A 19,609-nucleotide genomic window follows, 5' to 3' on the forward strand; every position below is an offset into this window, starting at 1 on the left:
CACCTCGACAATGGGCCACATCCTCCTTTTTACTATCATCACATGATCCCTGAGTACTGTTAACAGCATCAAAATAATTGGAGTCAAAGTTTACTCCCTTTATAATGGTAGAGCTGTATGATTAAAAACCTGAACTCTGGAGCTTGATTCTTTAGCAGATTAGATTCTTTAGATTCTGAGAATCTGCTCCTTACTGATGGAGTACTTTAGGCAAGTTACTTTGCCTATTTCTCTATCTATAAAATGGGTACTCTAATTTATGTGGATTAAAATAATATATGTGAGTACTTATAATAATTCCTGGCACTTAGTAAATATTATATAAATATTTATCTTAAGGGGTACCTGGGTGGCTCAGTGGGTTAAAGCCTCTGCCTTCGGCTCATGTCATGATCGCAGGGTCCTGGGATGGAGCCCCGCATCGGGATCTCTGCTCGGCAGGGAGCCTGCTTCCTCCTCTCTCTGCCTGCCTTGCTGCCTGCTTGTGATCTGTCTGTCAAATAAATAAATAAAATCTTTAAAAATATATTTATCTTAAAATATTATAAAATACAGCCCACAACCAAGTGGATTAACTGCTAGTTTGTCAAACTTCCGTGAAAAATCTAGGAGAACATTCAGTCTTTGAGTGTGGTGGTATTCCCTATCTTATATACATTTTAGTGTGGGCTAGAGAGTAGAGAAGAGTTCTCTATAATATTCTTGTCATCTTTCAGTTCATCTAAAAGCCTGGGTTATTAGCTGTGGGCTTCTGGGGACTCCAGGTAGCATCACTAATACCAGTAGAGACCCCTAACATCCCTTCTTGGGCACTAGTTCATCTGCTTTCATGCTTTCTTAATCCTTTCGATTCTTTTGTTTCTCCCAAACTCCACTCCTTAGCCCCCACTAAGGTTCTGTCTAATCATCTGCTTAGGCTGGCATAATTTATCATTTATTCATGTCTCTTGCTTCCAACACTATTTAAAGATTGGAAGTTAGATCTTGAGAATGGAGGCAGGAAGACAAGAAGATACTCTCACCATGGTTTGGTCACAGAATGAGTCTCTGCATAATAATCAGACTTTTCATTCTATCAATATTAAATGCTTGCTGGTGTGTTTTTTTTTTAATGCAGCATCATTATAAAATTTTTTCTCTGCCATTTATTTTCTTGGATTGTTATGTGTCAGCTCTTATGGAAGGTATATCTGTTTTACTCTGAAATCATAAATAATAACTGCCATTCATTGACCACCTCACCATGGGCCACACACAAACCGTATTAACAGTCTATGTACTAAGACCCCTCAAAAGTAAGCAAGCATTATTATTCTTACTTAGGGGCACAGAAAGCTGGGATAGAGGGATTCCTTCATCTATATGAGGCTGATTTTCAAGACCTTAAAAGGTGAATCACTTCGAGAACCACAGGCACCAAAATAATTAAAGACTGCTTTAACCACATTTTAACATTTATTCTTTCAAACATCATGGTAAAGCATTCATTATCTTTCCCATTTTTTAAATAGGAAAACCAAATTTGAGAGGGTTTAAGGGGCATGCCCTAGGTAACACAGCTAGTACAAAACTGGAACCAAAAGCTGGGTCTCCTGACATGAATCCCACATCCTGGCCACTATACTAGTTGTATATACAGCCCACATTTCTTTGTGGCTTTTCTTAGTGCAAAATTGGAGCCTGGCATGCAGTAGATTATCATCATAAATTTTTTGAATAGATGAATGAGAAAGTGAAGGCTGTCTTTAGTCCCTTCTTCACCTCTTTTCCATGTCCCCCCCCCCCACCCAGATGGCTAATCTTAGTTGATACTTAGCAATTTCCTACCCAACTCTCAGGCAACTTCCTGTTCCTGTTCCCATTAAGAACTTAGCCATCTTTTATCCCATTCTTTCTAGTTTATAAGAACATAAACTGTAAGACCAGTTAACAGTTATTACATATGTACTATGCTTTAGGTACTTGTTTATCATATTAAGTCCTTATAGCAAATGTTAAGGTTTAGGATTTACATTTACAAGTAAAAAACCAAAACCTTAAAAGTTACTTGGCTTACAGAGCTAGAAAGTGTGGGATCTGGAATCCTATCCCAGGTTTATCTGACTCCTGAAGTTGAAGGCCATACTTGTTGAACTTCCCTGCCTCCACACAAAGCTGAAAGTGACTGCCAGGAATTTATTTTTTTACTCATCCTTCCCAGAAGACACTTGCATTTTAATAAGGTCTTTCAACACTTTATCCCAACAGTTCTCAAAGTGCAGTTCATGGCCTCTGGGCTCCTTAAGAAACTTTTAGGAGGTCTTCAAAGTCACAACTATTTTCATAATAATGCTAAGATGTCATCTGTCATTCTCACTAAGTTAACATTTGCACTAAGTTAACATTTGCACTGATGGTGCAGGAGCAATTGTGGACATAGCTGCTGCCACTTTAGAACAAATCAAGGCAGGATACCCAACTATCATTGCATACTTCCACACCACACATTCATGGGAAAAACAAAAAGGAAGTTTTCTTAAGATTTTCTGTGATGAAGCTGTATTACTATTTTTATTAAAATCCCAACCCTTAAGTACACATATATATATTTTTTAATTTATTTGTTTATTTGAGAGAGAGAGAGAGTACATGCATAGGGGAGGCAGAGGGAGAGGAAGAGATTGAAACTTTAGCAGAATCAATGCTGAACACACAGCCCAACACAGGGCTCAATCCCATGACCCTGAGACCATGACCTGAACTGAAACCAAGAGTGAGACACTTAACTGACTGTGCCACACAGGTGCCTCAAGTACACATATTTTTAAAATTTTCTGTGACAAAATGAGAAGCACACATAAAACATTTTTGAAGTATACCGAATTCTGAAGAAAAATCCTTTATGAGATTTTTTTTTGAACTGTGAACTAAACCAGCCACTTTTGCCATGGAACACCATCTTTTCTTGAAAAATTGACTGACAAACTGGTTATTCAGACTTGAGTATCTGGCAGACATTTTCTTAAAAATGAGCAAAGTATGTCTGTCATTTCAAGGAAAACAGCTGATGCTATCTGATTTCAATGATCAAATTTGAGCTTTCAGTGAAAATTAGAACTTAAAAAAAATTTACCTGCCACCATGAGCTTGACAAGTTTCCAATACTTAAATATTTTTCTCATAAGATCAGGGATGGTATTAATAGATGTGAGATTTTTTATATTGTATAGTGGAATGTATCAACATTTGGAAGATCTGCATAACTCAGTGAATCGATATTTCCTAAATGATTAATGTATGATATTACAGAACGATGCATGGATAAAAGATCCATTCAAAGTGCAGGACAGATGAGTGGACTTTAATGTAATAGAGTATGAAAAGTTCATTGATATGGGGTCAGGTTCCATACTACAACTAACCTGTTTTGGTGTACTAAAAAATCCCCACAGTTATCTAAAAAGTCTGTTGAAATACTCCTCCCTTGCCTAATTACATACTGTGTGAGGTGGGATTTTCTTCATAACCTTCAACCCAAATAACATATCACAACAGATTGAAAGCAGAAGGAGATCTTAGAATCCAGCTGCCTTCTATTAAGCCAGACATTAAAGAGATTTTCAAAAACATAAAGCAGTAAGTCTTCTCAACCAAATATTTTTTATTTAGAAAATATGTTTATTTTTTCAGAAAAATATTATGTTAATATAGGATGATATATTGTTATTTTAAAAGGAATTAATGAATTGAAATTTAAAAATTTTCTCAGTTTTAATTTCCAATATAGTAAATATTGAAAGGTATGATTCACACAAACAAAAGCTCTTTGGAATCCTCCATTATTTTTAAGAGTATAAATGAGATTTGAGACCAAAATGTTTGCAAACCACTGCTTTAATGCAAGAAAGTGATAATTTGGGTATTTCTGATAAACCAATGGAGTGGACATTGAGCAAGAGGACTTTTTACCCTCTCTCTAAAAACCAAATATACAATCCATGCATATTCCTCTGAGAAAACTTGTTCCCAGGAAACCCCCAATCAAGACTTGGGTTGCATGCTCTCCTTACATTACCATTTCACAGTGCCAGTTAAATCTTTGCTCAGGCAAAACCTCAGCATGGCATGCATTTAATTCAGATTTTTTCATGGATCATGACCTTTCAACTATCAAAGTCAACAAAGGGAGGGGATTTCTATATAGTACTACTGGGAGTGTATATTTCACCCCCAATGTGAATCTTAGTCTGAGAACATTTCTTGGCAGGTTCTAAGAGTCTATATCTAATTAATCACCTCTTCAGACACTCGAGTGGACAGCCCTTGGGGCAGGAAGGGAGAGGCCTGGGAGGCAAAGCAGAATAAACATCTTAATCCAAGTCAAGACTGAGGCCAGCTGTCCAGGCTGTCTTGTGGCCACGACTCACAGTGCTGCTGCCTATGGCTGCCTCTACTTTATCCCTTGAAAGTGCCTCCTTCCTTCTCCTTCCCACGCAAGCAGCCAGTCCAGTGTATAAATTTGTGGGTTGGACTCTAATTGCTAGCTGTGCTGGGAGGCCTGCCTCCCTGTAATTCAGCCTTGACACAAATAGCTAGAAAGTTCACTTGCAAAGCCACAACTCCCACAGCAAGGCCCTTGGAGGTTCCCTTCTAGAGAGAGAACTTCTATTCCATTCAGGTCAACAGCTAGTTACCAAGCACTATTTGGTACGTAGCACACCCTGTGAAAAATTAATCTGAAAAACAAATTTGACAGAATCATAAAGGCTTGGGGTTTCTAGGTATCTCATCATAGCTCTACCTTCACACAGGGCCCACTAGCCTCTACTTGGACCACTTCAGTGATGAAGACCTAGCTGCCTCTTCAAGCATTTTTAGAGAGCTTTAGTTGGTAGAACATTCTTTCTGCTTCTCTAGGAGAGGCACCATAGCACGATGGTTAAGCCACATAGACCTGGGTTTTAATCCCATCTCAGTCACTTATGATCTTGAGCAAGTTGCTTTATCTATCTATGCTTCAGTGTCCTTATCTATAAGAAGGAAATAATAATACCCATCACACACCATTGTTGTGTTAAAATAAACTATACTTGTGAAATATACTGCCCAGGTCCGTACAAGTTAAGTGCTTATTAAGCCAGTTCTGTCATGTAATCATGTTTGGCCTTTAGCAAAGTTGTTAATTCAGACTCTAACTGAAATAATACCTACAACTTAGAGTTGTTAGGATGCATCTCTGATTAGAAACTTACTAGTTTTAGGACATTGGGCAAGTTATTTTAATCTTTTAAGCTAGAAATGTCTTTATCTGTAAATAGCGGTAGCAGTGCTTGCTATCTAAAGGAGTTTTGTGAGAAATAAAGTATATTAAGATACATATTAACTCTGTGCTTGGTTAACAGTAGACTTCATTAACATTCACTCTATCCGTTTGTCCTGAGAGACGTCTCCCTCCCATGGTTTTTTGCCCACTATTTGGATCTATACAGACTAAGTCAAATCTTTCTTCCAGTTGGATCCTTCATTCTAATGTTTCCCAGGTGTGTTCTTTCCTCTGGTGTATACTTCTCCAGTATCTCCAAAGCATTTCTTGCTTTTTACCATCCTGGGAATGTTTCCCAGATGACCTTTAGTTTGTCAAGGTTCTTTTCAAAATATCATGTTTGGATTTAAATGTGAAATTCCAGGTGAAGACTGACCAGCCCAGAACAGTTTGAAACCATTGTCTTCATTGTGTATGATGCTGAATTTCTTTGAATGCAACCAAAGGTTAAGTGCTCAGTTTATCATATTACTGATTCATATTGAACTTGTAGTCAACTTAAATCATAGAGTTCTTTTCATATTTAACTGCTGTTAAACCATGTCTCTCCTGTACCATACTCATGAAGTTTAATTTAAAAAGGGACTACTTGTGATCTCTCTCCCTCTGTCAAATAAATAAATAAAATAAATAAATAAAATCTTTAAAAAGGAAAAAAAATATGGAACACTTCACAAATTTATGTGTCATTCTTGCACAGGAGCCATGCTAACCTTCTCTCTATCATTCCACTATCAGTATATGTGCTGTTGAAGTATGTTTAATTTTTAAATCATAAATACAGGATTTTTTTCTTCATCTCTGATAAAACTGGTTTCATTATTTTGACTCATTCTTCTTACCATTACTTTTAAAATAAGTCCGGATTTTGATATCCATCATATTTCCTACTTGCTGCATTCTCTGTTTACAAATTTAATCAGAATGTCCTTTATTTAATTTAATTAAATTGTTGTATAGGCCAAGTCAGAGGTCTGTAGGATGAAAGAGTGCACCCCACCCCCAACCAGGTGGATTTTGATCAACATTATGAAGGTCTAATCAGTTAAATCCCAGAAACTGTCTGTATTGTAATACTATCCAGGTCTCAGTTCTTTTCCATTTTATATACTCCATGCTTGCAAAATGATGAAATGAAGTTATCTCCCTCCTCTGTGGCACAGGGGAAAACATATAGCTGAGAACAGGGATTCAAATCTTTGTTCTTTAACACACTTGTTGGATGTCATGTGAAAAACTACTTAAACTTACCCTTGATTTTCCCATATACAAAAAAGACAACACTATTACATTCCTCACCTTTTATCCTTACAACACTATTACATTCCGCACCATTTATCACCTTAAGAATGGTGATAATTAGAATAAATTCTCCATAAAATGCAGATATTGCTTATTTCAGTAACTGGACTGGAATACAGATTATCTTTGCATATGTTTTAAATATACAGTTAAAGAAAAGATGTTCAACGAAGTAAAGTAGCACCAAAATTCAAACTCACATCTGTTTTGCTTAAAAATACATTATCTTTCCACAATGCTATGGTACCCGAGAATTATCTGTATAAAGTGCTTTGTAGGGGCGCCTGGGTGGCTCAGTGGGTTGGACCTCTGCCTTCAGCTCGGATCTTGATCTCAGGATCCTGGGATCGAGCCCCGCGTCGGGCTCTCTGCTCAGTGGGGAGCCTGCTTCTTCCTCTCTCTCTGCCTGACACTCTACCTGCTTGTGATCTTGGTCTGTCCAATAAATAAAATAAAAATTATTAAAAAATAAAATAAAATAAAGTGCTTTGTATTATAATATCTCAGATTGATATGAATTGTTATCATAATTCAGTTTACCATTTAGAAAAGACAGTTAGGTTCATTTAGCATAATTTGTCCTCCATGAATGCAAGTGGCCTCTGGTAATTACAAATTCACCCTTTTATATACTCAAAAAACACCTTTTAATAATTTTTTGCTAGTTTTTTTTTTAACTTTAGACACAGTAAGTTTATAAGTTATAGAATCATCCCTTCTTTCTTAGAAAAACTGAAAATATTTAACCTTCTCAGGTTTCTGGTACTTCTCACATGGAGAAATATGCCATGTTATTTTGTGTGGGTTTTTGTTTTTGCCTACAAAATGGTTACATGTAAATGTGGGAAACTACACAATAGGTAAAGAGTTACATAAAATGTAGTAAGGTATTAAAATGAATGACAGAAATCAAGAATTGTTCTAGAAGGTCAAGAAAGTGATTAAGTGTGAACTACAGATATCATCAAAGACCTCATGGTATGGACTGTAATTCTAGACTCCAAAAGATCAGTCCTTGATTTTTGAATTTTCCATAATGAAGCAAGGGAGCATTGATTGTGTTCTTTGAAGATTCCAGGAATCTGTTTTCACTGTCCTGTGCTTACTTGGGCTCCTTCTATCTGCACTGGTACCCAGTAGCAGTGCCAACTGTCAGAGCTGACTGGTTCACTCCTGTTTATTTGACAGACAGAGATCACAAGTAGGCAGAGAGGCAGGCAGAGAGAGAAGGAAGCAGGCTCCCCGCTGAGCAGAGAGCCCGATGTGCGGGGCTCGATCCCAGGACCCTGGGATCATGACCTGAGCCGAAGGCAGAGGCTTTAACCCACTGAGCCACCCAGGCGCCCCTGGGTGCCTGGGTGGCTCAGTGGCGCCCAGGCGCCCCTGGTTCACTCCTGTTGACCTGTGGTCCATGAACCCAGATACACTTTGCTGAGAGAATCATCAGAAGAGCATGTGTGGAGACCTGTGTTGACTGAAAATCAGGGGGAGTAGTTATTGCCCAGAATTCCTGAAAAAACGGAGCGACAACAAACCCAGGCATTTTTGCCCAAAGTCTGTAAGCTTTTAACTTATTTATATTACAAACATGTATTCAACACTTGGTCTATACTGGGCACTGGACTAAATGTTGGAGATAAAAAGTCAAACTAAACATGTCCTCTAGGAAGTTTCTCATAGAAAATGAAAACTTAACTTCTTAGTTGAATTTTGAGGAGCCACCTGCTATTAGTTGGATGAAAATGTGAACAGAGTTAAGGTATACCAGAGAGTGGAAACAGGTAAGGGAAAGCAAGCAGAGAAGCATGAGATATCCTGTCAAATTTAGGAAACTGAAAATGCTTTTAGGTGACTAACAGTACAGTGACTATGAGGGAGTGATGGGGTCAACACTAGAGGAGTAGTCAGAAGCCAGATGGTGAAGAATTCTGGATGCTAAGATTAGGAGTTTGAGTTCTTATCCTGGAGGTTATCGTGGCCCACAAAAGGAATTTAATCAGCAGAATGAAATAATTATAACTATGCTTTTAAAAAGATGGCTTTTATGAGAGGTATTTAGAGTAAATGGGAAAAGAACTGTTCTGAAACCCAGAGAGTTCAGTTAGGAGGCTGTGGCAGTAATCAGATTAGAAGCAATGGCTACTGACTAGAGCAGTGGCCATTAGTGGGAATCAAGTAGAGGGAAGAAATGAAAGTGATATTAAAGGAGGTAGACTTTGAGTCCTTGGCAGCAGCAAGAATGACATGGGAAGAAAGGGAAAATAGTAAAGAGTCTAAGGCAATTCTCATATTTCTTATATGGCTCACTGCATTGATTATTGTTCCTTTCATTGAAATAGGGCATGAAGTGGGAAGATGAATTTTGGGGTGGTAAGATGATGAGTTCAGTCATCAGTGTATTACGGTTTGAGTCTACAGGATTTCTAAGGAAATATTCTATCTATCTATCTATCTATCTATCTATCTATCTATCTATCATGTTATGTTAGTCACCATAAAGTACATCATTAGTTTTTGATGTAGTATTCCATGATTCATTGTTTGCATATAACCCCCAGTGCTCCATGCAATACATACCCTCCTTAATACCTATCACTGGGCTAACCCAACCCCCTTCCCTCTAAAAACTTCAGTTTGTTTCTTGGAGTCCACAGTCTCTCACGGTTTGTCTCCCTCTTCATTCCCCCCTCTTCATTTTTCCCTTCTTCTCCTAATGTCCTCCATGCATTTCCTTATGTTCCACAAATAAGTGAAACCATATGATAATTGTCTTTATCTGCTTGACTTATTTCACTTAGCATAATCTCCTCTAGTCCCATCCATGCCGATGCAAAAGTTGAGTATTCATCCTTTCTAATGGCTGAGTAATATTCCGTTGTATATATGGACCACATCTTCTTTATCCATTTGTCTGTTGAAGAACATCTCAGCTCTTGCCACAGTTTGGCTATTGTGGAAATTGCTGCTATGAACATTGGGGATACATATGGCCCTTCTTTTCACTACATCTGTGTCTTTGGGGTAAATACCCAGTTGTGCAACTGCTGGGTCATCGGGTATCTCTATTTTTAATTTTTTGAGGAATCTCCACACTGTTTTCCAAAGTGGCTGCACCAACTTGCATTCCCACCAACAGTGTAAAAGGGTTCCCCTTTCTCCACAACCTCTCCAACATTTGTTGTTTCTTCCCTTGTCAATTTTTGCCATTCTAACTTGTTTAAGATGGTATTTCAGTGTGGTTTTGATTTGAATTTCCCTGATGGCTAATGATGATGATGTGTCTGTTTGTTTGTTTGTTTGTTTGTTTTATGTGTCTGTTAGCCATTTGTATGTCTTCTTTTGAGAAGTATCTGTTCATGCCTTCTGCCTTTTTTTTTTTACATGATTATTTGGTTTTTGGATGTTGAATTTGAGAAGTCCTTTGTAGATCTTGAATATCAGCCTTTTGTCTGTACTGTCATTTGCAAATATCTTCTCCCATTCCATGGGTTGCCTCTTTGTTTTGTTGACTATTTCCTCTGCTGTGCAGAAACTTTTTATCTTGAAGTCCCAAAAGTTCATTTTCACTTTTCATTTCCTTGCTTTTAGAGATGTGTCTTGAAAGAAGTTGCTGTGGCTGATGTCGAAGAGGTTACTGCCTATGTTCTTCTCTAGGATTTTGATGGATTTCTGTCTCACATTGAGGTCTTTCATCCATTTTGAGTTTATCTTTGTGTATGGTATAAGAGAATGGTCCAGTTTCATTCTTCTGCATGTAGCTGTCCAATTTTACCAGCACCACTTATTGAAAAGACTGTCTTTTTTCCACTGTGTATTTTTTTCCTGCTTTTGCAAATATTAGTTGACCACATAGTTGAGGGTCCATATCTAGGCTCTCTACTCTGTTCCATTCATTGGTCTATGTGTCTGTTTTTGTGCCAGTACCATGTTCTCTTGGTGATCACAGCTTTGTAATATAGCTTGAAATCAGGCAACATGATGCCACCAGTTTTGTTTTTCTTTTACAACATTTCTTTGGTGATTCAGGGTCTTTTCTGGTTCCATATAAATTTTAGGATTGTTTGTTCCAGCACTTTGAAAAGTGCTGGTGGTATTTTGCTCAGGATGGCATTGAAAGTATAGATTGCCCTGGGCAGCATAGACATTGTGACAATGTTTATTCTTCCGATCCATGAGCATGGCATGTTTTTCCATCTTTTTGTGTCTTCTTCAATTTCTTCCATGACTGTTCTGTAGTTCCTAAAGTATTGATCCTTTACCTCCTTGATTAGGTTTATTCCAAGGTATTTTATGGGTTTTGGAGCTATTGTAAATGGAATTGATTCTCTAATTTCTTTTTCTACACTTACATTACTGGTGTATAAAAAGCAACTGATTTCTGTGCATTGATTTTGTATCCTGCCACATTACTGAATTGCTGTATGAGTTCTAATAATTTGGGGGTGGAGCTTTTGGGTTTTCCACATAAAGGATCATGTCATCTATGAGGAAAGAGAGTTTGACTTCTTCTTTGCCAGTTTGAATACCTTTTATTTCTTTTTGTTGTCTGATCGCTGTTGCTAGGAACTCTGGTACTATGTTGAACAATAGTGGTGAGAGTAGGCATCCTTGTTGCGTTCCTGATCTTAAGCGAAAGCCTCTCAGCTTTTCCCTATTGAGAATGATATTCACCGTAGATTTTTCATAGATGGAGTTTATGGAGTTGAGGAATGTTCCCTCTATCCCTATACTCTGAAGAGTTTTAATCAGGAAAGGATGCTGTATTTTGTCAAATGCTTCTTCTCTACCAATTGAGAGGACCATGTGGCTCTTGTCTCTTCTCTTATTTATGTATTCTATCACATTGATTGATTTGCAAATGTTGAACCACCCTTGCATCCCAGGGATAAAACCCACCTGGTCATGGTGGATAATCCTTTTAATGTACTGTTGAATCCTATTAGCTAGGATTTTGTTGAGAATCTTGGCATCCACATTCATCAGGGATATTGGTCTGAAAGTCTCCTTTTTGATGGGGTCTTTGCCAGATTTGGGGATCGAGGTAATGTTAGCCTCATAGAATAAGTCTGGAAGTTTTTCTTCTGTTTGTATTTTTTTAAACATCTTCAGAAGAACAGGTATTATTTCTTCTTTGAATATTTGGTAGAATTCCCCAGGGAATCCATCAGGTCCTGGACTCTTGTTTTTTGTGAAGTTTTTGATCACTGCTTCAATCTTATTCTGGTTACTGGTCTATTCATGTTGTCAATTTCTTCCTGTTTAAGTCTTGGTTATTTATGGGTTTCCAGGAATGCATCTGTTTCTTCCAGGTTGCTTAATTTATTGGCTGTTAGTTATAATTTCTGATAATAGTTTCTATTTCCTTGGTGTTAGTCGTGATCTCACCCCATTCATTAATAATTTTATTAATTTAGGACCTTTCTCTTTTCTTTTGGATAAGCCTGGCTAGTGGTTTATTGGTCTTATTCTTTCAAAGAACTAGCTTTTAGTTTCATTGATGTGTTCTACTGTATTTCTGGTTTCTAATTCATTGATCTCTGCTCTAATCTTAACTCTTTCCCTTCTTGTGTGTGATTTAGGCTTAATTTGTTGTTGATTCTCCAGTTCTTTAAGGTGTAAAGAGAGTTTGTGTATTTGGGATATTCCCATTTTCTTGAGTGAGGCTTGGATGGCTATGTATTTCTCCCTTAGGACCATCTTTGCCGTATCCCATAGGTTTTGGACTGATGTGTTTTCCTTCTCATTAGTTTCCATGAATTACTTAAGTTCTTCTTTGATTTCCTGGTTGACCCAAACATTCCTGAGCAGGATAGTCTTTAGCTTCCAAGTGTTTGAATTTCTTCCAAACTTTTACTTGTGATTGAGTTCCAGTTTCAAAGCACTGTAGTCTGAGAATATGCAAGGAATAATCTCAATCTTTTGGTATCAGTTGAGACCTGATTTATGACCCAGTATGTGGTCTATTCTGGAGAAAGTTCCATGTGCTCTCAAGAAAAATTAGTATTCTGTTGTTTTAGGGTGGAATGTTCTGTATATATCTATGAGGTCCATCTGGTCCAGCATGCCATTCAAAGCTCTTATTTCTTTGTTGATTTTCTGCTTAGATGATCTTTCTGTTGCTGAGAGTGGGGTGTTGAGGTCTCCTACTATTAATGTATTATCATCAATATGTCTCTTTATTTTGGTTAACAATTGGCTTATGTAGTTGGCCACTCCCATGTTGGGGGCATAGATATTTACAATTGTTAGATCTTCTTGTTGGGTAGACCCTGTAAGAATGTTAGAGTGCTCTTCTGTATCTGTAACTACAGTCTTTAGCTTAAAATCTAATTGATCTAATATAAGAATTGCTGCCCCAGCTTTCTTTTGAGGTCCATTGGCATGAAAGATAATTCTCCATCCCTTCACTTTCAGTCTGGATGTATCTTTAGGTTCAAAATGAGTTTCTTGTAGACAGCATATGGATGAGTCCTGTCTTTTTATCCAGTCTGCAACCCTGTGACATTTTATGGGAGCATTTAGGCTATTCACATTGAGAGTGATTTTTGAAAGATATGATTTTATTGTCATCATTTTGCCTGTGAAGTCTTCGTTTCTAGATTATATCTGCAAATTTCTGTTCTATAACACTCTTAGGGTCTTTCTCTTTTTATAGAATCCCCCTTAATATTTCTTGCAGGGCCGGCTTAGTGGTCACATATTCTTTCAGTTTCTGCCAGTCCTGAAAGCTCTTTCTCTCTCCATCCATTCTGAATGACAGCCTTGCCAGATAAAGAATTCTTGGTGGCATGTTCTTCTTATTTAGTACCCTGAATATGTCTTGCCAGCCCTTTCTGGCTTGCCAGGTCTCTGTGGACAGGTCTGACGTTATTCTGACATTCTTCCCTCTGTATGTAAGGAATCTCTTCCCCCTAACTGCCCTTAAGATGGTTTCCTTGATTCTAAGATTTGTGAGTTTTACTAATACATGCTGAGGCATTGGTTGGTTCTCCTTGATTTGGGGAGAGGTCCTCTCTGCTTCTAGGACATGAATACTTGTTTCATTCCCCAGATTAGGGAATTTCTTAGCTCTGATTTGCTCAAATATGTCTTCTAGTCCTCTCTCTCTCTCTCTCTCTCTCCATCCCCTCAGGGATCCCAATAATTCTGACATTGGAATGTTTCATGGCATCATTTATTTCTCTAAGTGTATTTTCATGGATTTTAAGCTGTTTGTTCCAGCCCTCTTCCTGTTCCTTCTTTTCTATCAATTTGTCTTCTAGATCACTAATTCGTTCTTCTACCTCATTTACCCTAGCTGTTAGAGTATCTAGATTAGATTGGATCTAACTGATGGCATTTTTAAGTTCTGCCAGATCAGCTCCCATTTCTGCCCTTAGGGAATCTATGGTGCTATTAATGAGTTTTCTCCATCCTAGCTATCATCTTCATAACTGTTACCCTGAAGTCTATTTCTGACATCTTGTGTATATCCATATCCATTAGTTCTGTGGCAGAGGTCAAAATCTCTGAGTCTTTCCTATTTTGGGGGTTCCTCCTCATAGTCATTCTGTTGAGGGGTAATTGAGGGAATATACAGAATCCAAATTATTGCCCAGAACCCAAGCAAGATGTATCTGTATTTTATAGGGATCTTAGGATTGTTGGCCCTTGTTCTTCTTGACTGTCTTCTAGGGGAGGATCCTGTGACACTGTTACTCAGGTAACCCTGTTTGGGCAGAGTTGCTATACCCCTGTTGTGGGGGGGGGGGGTCAGTGAGAACTGGTTTTGGGGGCTTTTGTTCTCTGGTGACTTTCCCTGGTGGCTTTCCTTGTCTCTTCTGAGAGTCAGAGTGGAAGTGACCATATCCAAATCTCTGTCTCAGAACAGAGAGATCACAGTCTGCCCCTCAGTGAGCTCTCCAGGCCACACTGTCTCCATTTCTGTCTGTGTTGCTAAAAACTGCAGCATCCTGGATTATGCGCCCAACAGCAGCACTCCCAGCCCTTGCTTCCAGGTCCAAGCACATTTCTTCCCTTTGTGCTTCTAAAACTGCCAGCCACCCCAATTCACACACGTGCCCCTGCAGCTCCAGGTTTCAGTTTGGGGAGCTGCCCTAAAGTCCTTTCTCCACTGCTACCAGTCTGCGAGTCTGTGCCCGGTCCCCAGCACATGAGGCTTTTGCACTCCCATGGCACAAGATCCCAGAGGCTCCCTACACCTTCTGTTCATCTTCTGATATCTGCTTGTAGAATCACGGCTCCCCACTTCATACCTCTGAGACCAACCACCTGAGAGATCTGTTTGTATAGATCCAGATATATCTTCTTACATCACAGACTGATTTTGTGGGTGTTCAGAATGGGCTGGTAGATATCCAGCTTAATTCAGAGGACTGGTTGCAATAGAGTCCCCTACTCCTCCACCATCTTTGTGACTCTCCCCAGGGGAGTATTTTAGTTGGCAGTATTAAATAAGAGTCTGAAATTCATTTGAAAGAACAGAGGAAAGAGAGATTCATTGGTGTATAAAAATGGTGGCTTGAAACCATGGATTGACATGGAAGGAGGAGATAGCAATAACAATTATTTTGGAAGGTCTGTCCAAAACACTCTTTTTCTCTAAGAATTCTCCCTCACTTGATCCATAGGTGGACATGTTTGAATAGTGTGGCCTTGCCATACTGTCCTAATTGTCATAGCTAGTTGGTCCAAACTGGACAAATTAGAATATATCAGCTAGAGGATCTGACATTGAAACATCCTTGCACAATATCTCCATAAGTTGTTTGGCTGTGGAAATGTAAATTCAGAAAGTATGGGACAACCATATTTGGCTATGAAAAAGCTAAATAAATTAAGTTGAGAGTAATGGAGGCAAGCCTGGGAGATAAGAGAGAGAAAAACTCCAAATTATCTAATAGTTTTTGAGACTGTGACAGCCCTTCACTAAGCCTTGGTTCCTTGGGAAATACCCCCCAAAATTCTTCCATTAAATCCCAATCCACCCCCTCAAACATCCCATTTTCCCCCTTAATCTTTAGATTGAAAATGTTATGTTCAAGCAGAAGGAGAATTAGAATATAACTAATTTGAAAGCCTTAATAAAAGTATGAATCCAGGCAATAAGTAGTAATAGCTGCTAACAAAACAAAAACTAAGCAAATATTATGTGTCTCCTAGGTGGAACTGGACAACATCACCTATGGTGAATCACTCCCAGAAGATCAAACTTGAGTCTGATCAAGTCTCTAAATCTAACTATAACAGTTTACAGCAAACACAGGGTCCAGGGGAGCATGTTAAACTTTACCATGGGGATAAAATCAGTAATATCCAGACTGGACAAGCATTACCAGACAGATCACTTTATTTTTTTTCATGCAGAAAAAGAGATGGGAAGAGGTGGGAGGGGGATCCAAGAAGTTAAATGAAAGTTAAGGGACGCATGAATCAATTTTAATATTTAGACCTTATTTTGATTTTGAGTCAAATTTGTTAAAAGGTATGAGATAACTAATGAAATGTGTTCCCTGACTGGACATTTTTTGATATTAAGGAATTATTACTTTTAAATATGATAATGATACTATGGCTATTTTAAAAAATAGTCTTATACCCTTCAAGATACATATATAAGTAACACATGAAGAATATAATTTCTGGGATTTCCTTCAAAATTATGAGAATGTGGCAGAACAAAGCAAAGAGTATAGATGAAAGAAATTGGTCCTGGAGTTGATAATAATTGAAGCCAAGGGTTCATTATATTATTCTCTCTACTTTCTATGTGTTTAGAATTTTGCTTATAACAAGTTGGTTGCTTTTAATAACAGCTTGACATACCTAGGAAATGGTGTCTGAATATCACTGTACTATACCTTGTCAATAAAGGATAAACCCCACATGGTCATTTCAATAAATGCAGAAAATACATATGACACTTGTCAAACTAGAAATGGAAAGGAACTTTCTCAAGCAGATAAAGGTCATCTACAAACAAAACAAAACAAAACAAAAACAAACCCAGGAAATAAGATACTTAATTGTGAAAGACTCAATGTTTTCCCTCTAAAATTGAGAACCAGGCCTGCTTTGACTATGTCTATTTAACACTCTGCCGGAAGTTCTAGCTAACACAACCAGGCAAGAAAATTAAATAAAAGACATTTAAGTTTTAAAGGGAGAAGTCAAACATTCTCTGTTTGTAGATGATATGACCTTGTATTAGGAAATCCTAAAGAATCCACTAAAAAACAATTAGAATACTAAATGAGTTCAGTAAAGTTTTCAAGACATTAGATCAATATACAAAAATCAGTTGAATTTCTATATATTAGCAATGAACAATCTGAAAATGAAATTAAGAAAACAATTGCATTTATATTAGCATCAAAAAGAATAAATAGAATACAAAAAATAAAACACTTAAGAACTAATTTAACAAAACTTATCATCTGAATACCATAAAACACTGATGAAAGAAATAAAGACCTAAATAAATGGAAAGAAATGTCATGTTTGTTAATCAGAAGGCTTAATATTGTTATGATTACAATTTGCCCCAAATGTTTGTCTGATTCAATACAATCACTATTCAGATCCAAGTCTGCATCTTTTCAGAAATTAGTAAGCTGATTCTAAGACACATATAGAAGTGCAAGGGAAGAAGAATGGCCAAACAATCTTGAAAACGATCAATGTTGGAGGAATCACACTTTCTGATTTTTTTTTAATGTTTTAGTTTTTCATTCCAATCCTGTTTCATTTGTTGCATTGGGGAAGACATAGGCAGCAACATCTGTTTCCAGGAACACTGGAAGAGGAGTGCATATAGACAAAACATGCAGTCATAAACAGACAAGTCAGGAGACAAAGACTCTCCTAGTTTATAAATGGAATGGCATGAAGCAGTAAAAACCAGAGGGATCACTGAGCAAGAAGATTAAAAAAAAAGAAGAAGAAGAATAGCAGGCAAAGAAAGATTGTACAAGAAAGCCACTGATTTCTGGACATTGACTTTGTATCCTGCTACATTACTGAATTGCTGTATGAGTTCTAGTAGTTTGGAGGTGGAGTCTTTCGGGTTTTCCATATAAAGAATCATGTCATCTGCGAAGAGAGAGAGTTTGACTTCTTCCTTGCCAATTTGGATACCTTTTATTTCTCTTTGTTGTCTGATTGCTGTTGCTAGGACTTCTAATACTATGTTGAACAAGAGTGGTGAGAGTGGGCATCCTTGTCGTGTTCCTGATCTCAATGGGAAGGCTGCAAGCTTTTTCCCATTGAGGATGATATTTGCTGTGGGTTTTTCATAGATAGATTTGATGAAGTTCAGGAATGTTCCCTCTATCCCTATACTTTGAAGCGTTTTAATCAGGAACCGATGCTGAATTTTGTCAAAAGCTTTTTCTGCATCAATGGAGAGGATCATGTGGTTCTTCTCTCTTCTCTTATTGATTTGTTCTATCACATTGATTGATTTGCGAATGTTGAACCATCCTTGTAACCCAGGGATGAATCCTACCTGGTCATGGTGGATAATCTTTTTAATGTGCTGTTGGATCCTGTTTGCTAGGATCTTGTTGAGAATCTTAGCATCCATATTCATCAGTGATATCGGTCTGAAATTCTCCTTTTTGGTAGGGTCTTTGCCTGGTTTGGGGATCAGGGTGATGCTGGCTTCATAAAAAGAGTCTGGAAGTTTTCCTTCTGCTTCAATTTTTTGAAACAGCTTCAGGAGAATAGGTATTATTTCTTCTTTGAAAGTTTGATAGAATTCCCCAGGGAATCCGTCAGGTCCTGGGCTCTTGTTTTTTGGGAGGTTTTTGATCACTGCTTCAATCTCGTTACTAGATATCGGTCTATTCAGGTTGTCAATTTCTTCCTGGTTCAATTTTGGGAGTTTATAGTTTTCCAGGAATGCATCCATTTCATCTAGGTTGCTTAGCTTATTGGCATATAACTGTTGATAATAGCTTCTGATGATTGTTTCTACTTCCTTGGTGTTAGTTGTGATCTCTCCCTTTTCATTCATAATTTTATTAATTTGGGCTTTCTCTCTTTTCTTTTGGATTAGTGTGGCCAATGGTTTATCGATCTTATTGATTCTTTCAAAAAACCAGCTTCTAGTTTCGTTGATACGTTCTACTGTATCTCTGGTTTCTACCTCGTTGATCTCTGCTCTAATCTTGATTATTTCCCTTCTTACGTGTGGAGTTGGTTTGATTTGTTGTTGATTCTCCAGTTCTTTAAGGTGTAGAGACAGCTGGTGTATTCTGGATTTTTCAATTTTTTTGAGGGAGGCTTGGATGGCTATGAATTTCCCCCTTAGGACCGCCTTTGCTGTATCCCATAGGTTTTGGAGTGAAGTGTCTTCATTCTCATTGGTTTCCATAAATTGTTTAAGTTCTTCTTTGATCTCCTGGTTGATCCAAGCATTCTTAAGCAAGGTGGTCTTTAGCTTCCAGGTATTTTGAGTTCCTTCTGAACTTTTCCTTGTGATTGAGCTACAGAACACTCCTAAAAGAAATTGAAGAAGACACAAAAAGATGGAAGACCATTCCATGCTCTTGGATGGGAAGAATAAACATCGTTAAAATGTCTATACTGCCCAGAGCAATCTATACTTTTAATGCCATTCCAATCAAAATTCCACCAGTATTTTTCAAAGAGCTGGAGCAAATAATACTAAAATTTGTATGGAATCAGAAGAGAACCCGAATTGCTAAGGAAATGTTGAAAAACAAAAATAAAACTGGTGGCATCACGTTACCTGATTTCAAGCTTTACTACAAAGCTGTGATCACCAAGACAGCATGGTACTGGCATAAAAACAGACACATGGACCAGTGGAACAGAGTAGAGAGCCCAGATATGGACCCTCAACTCTATGGTCAAATAATCTTTGACAAAACAGGAAAAAATATCCAGTGGAAAAAAGACAGTCTCTTCAATAAATGGTGCTGGGAAAACTGGACAGCTATATGTAGAAGAATGAAACTTGACCATTCTCTTACACCGTAC

Source organism: Martes martes, assembly GCF_963455335.1.
Source record: "Martes martes genome assembly, chromosome: 5".
Lineage (NCBI taxonomy): Eukaryota > Metazoa > Chordata > Mammalia > Carnivora > Mustelidae > Martes > Martes martes.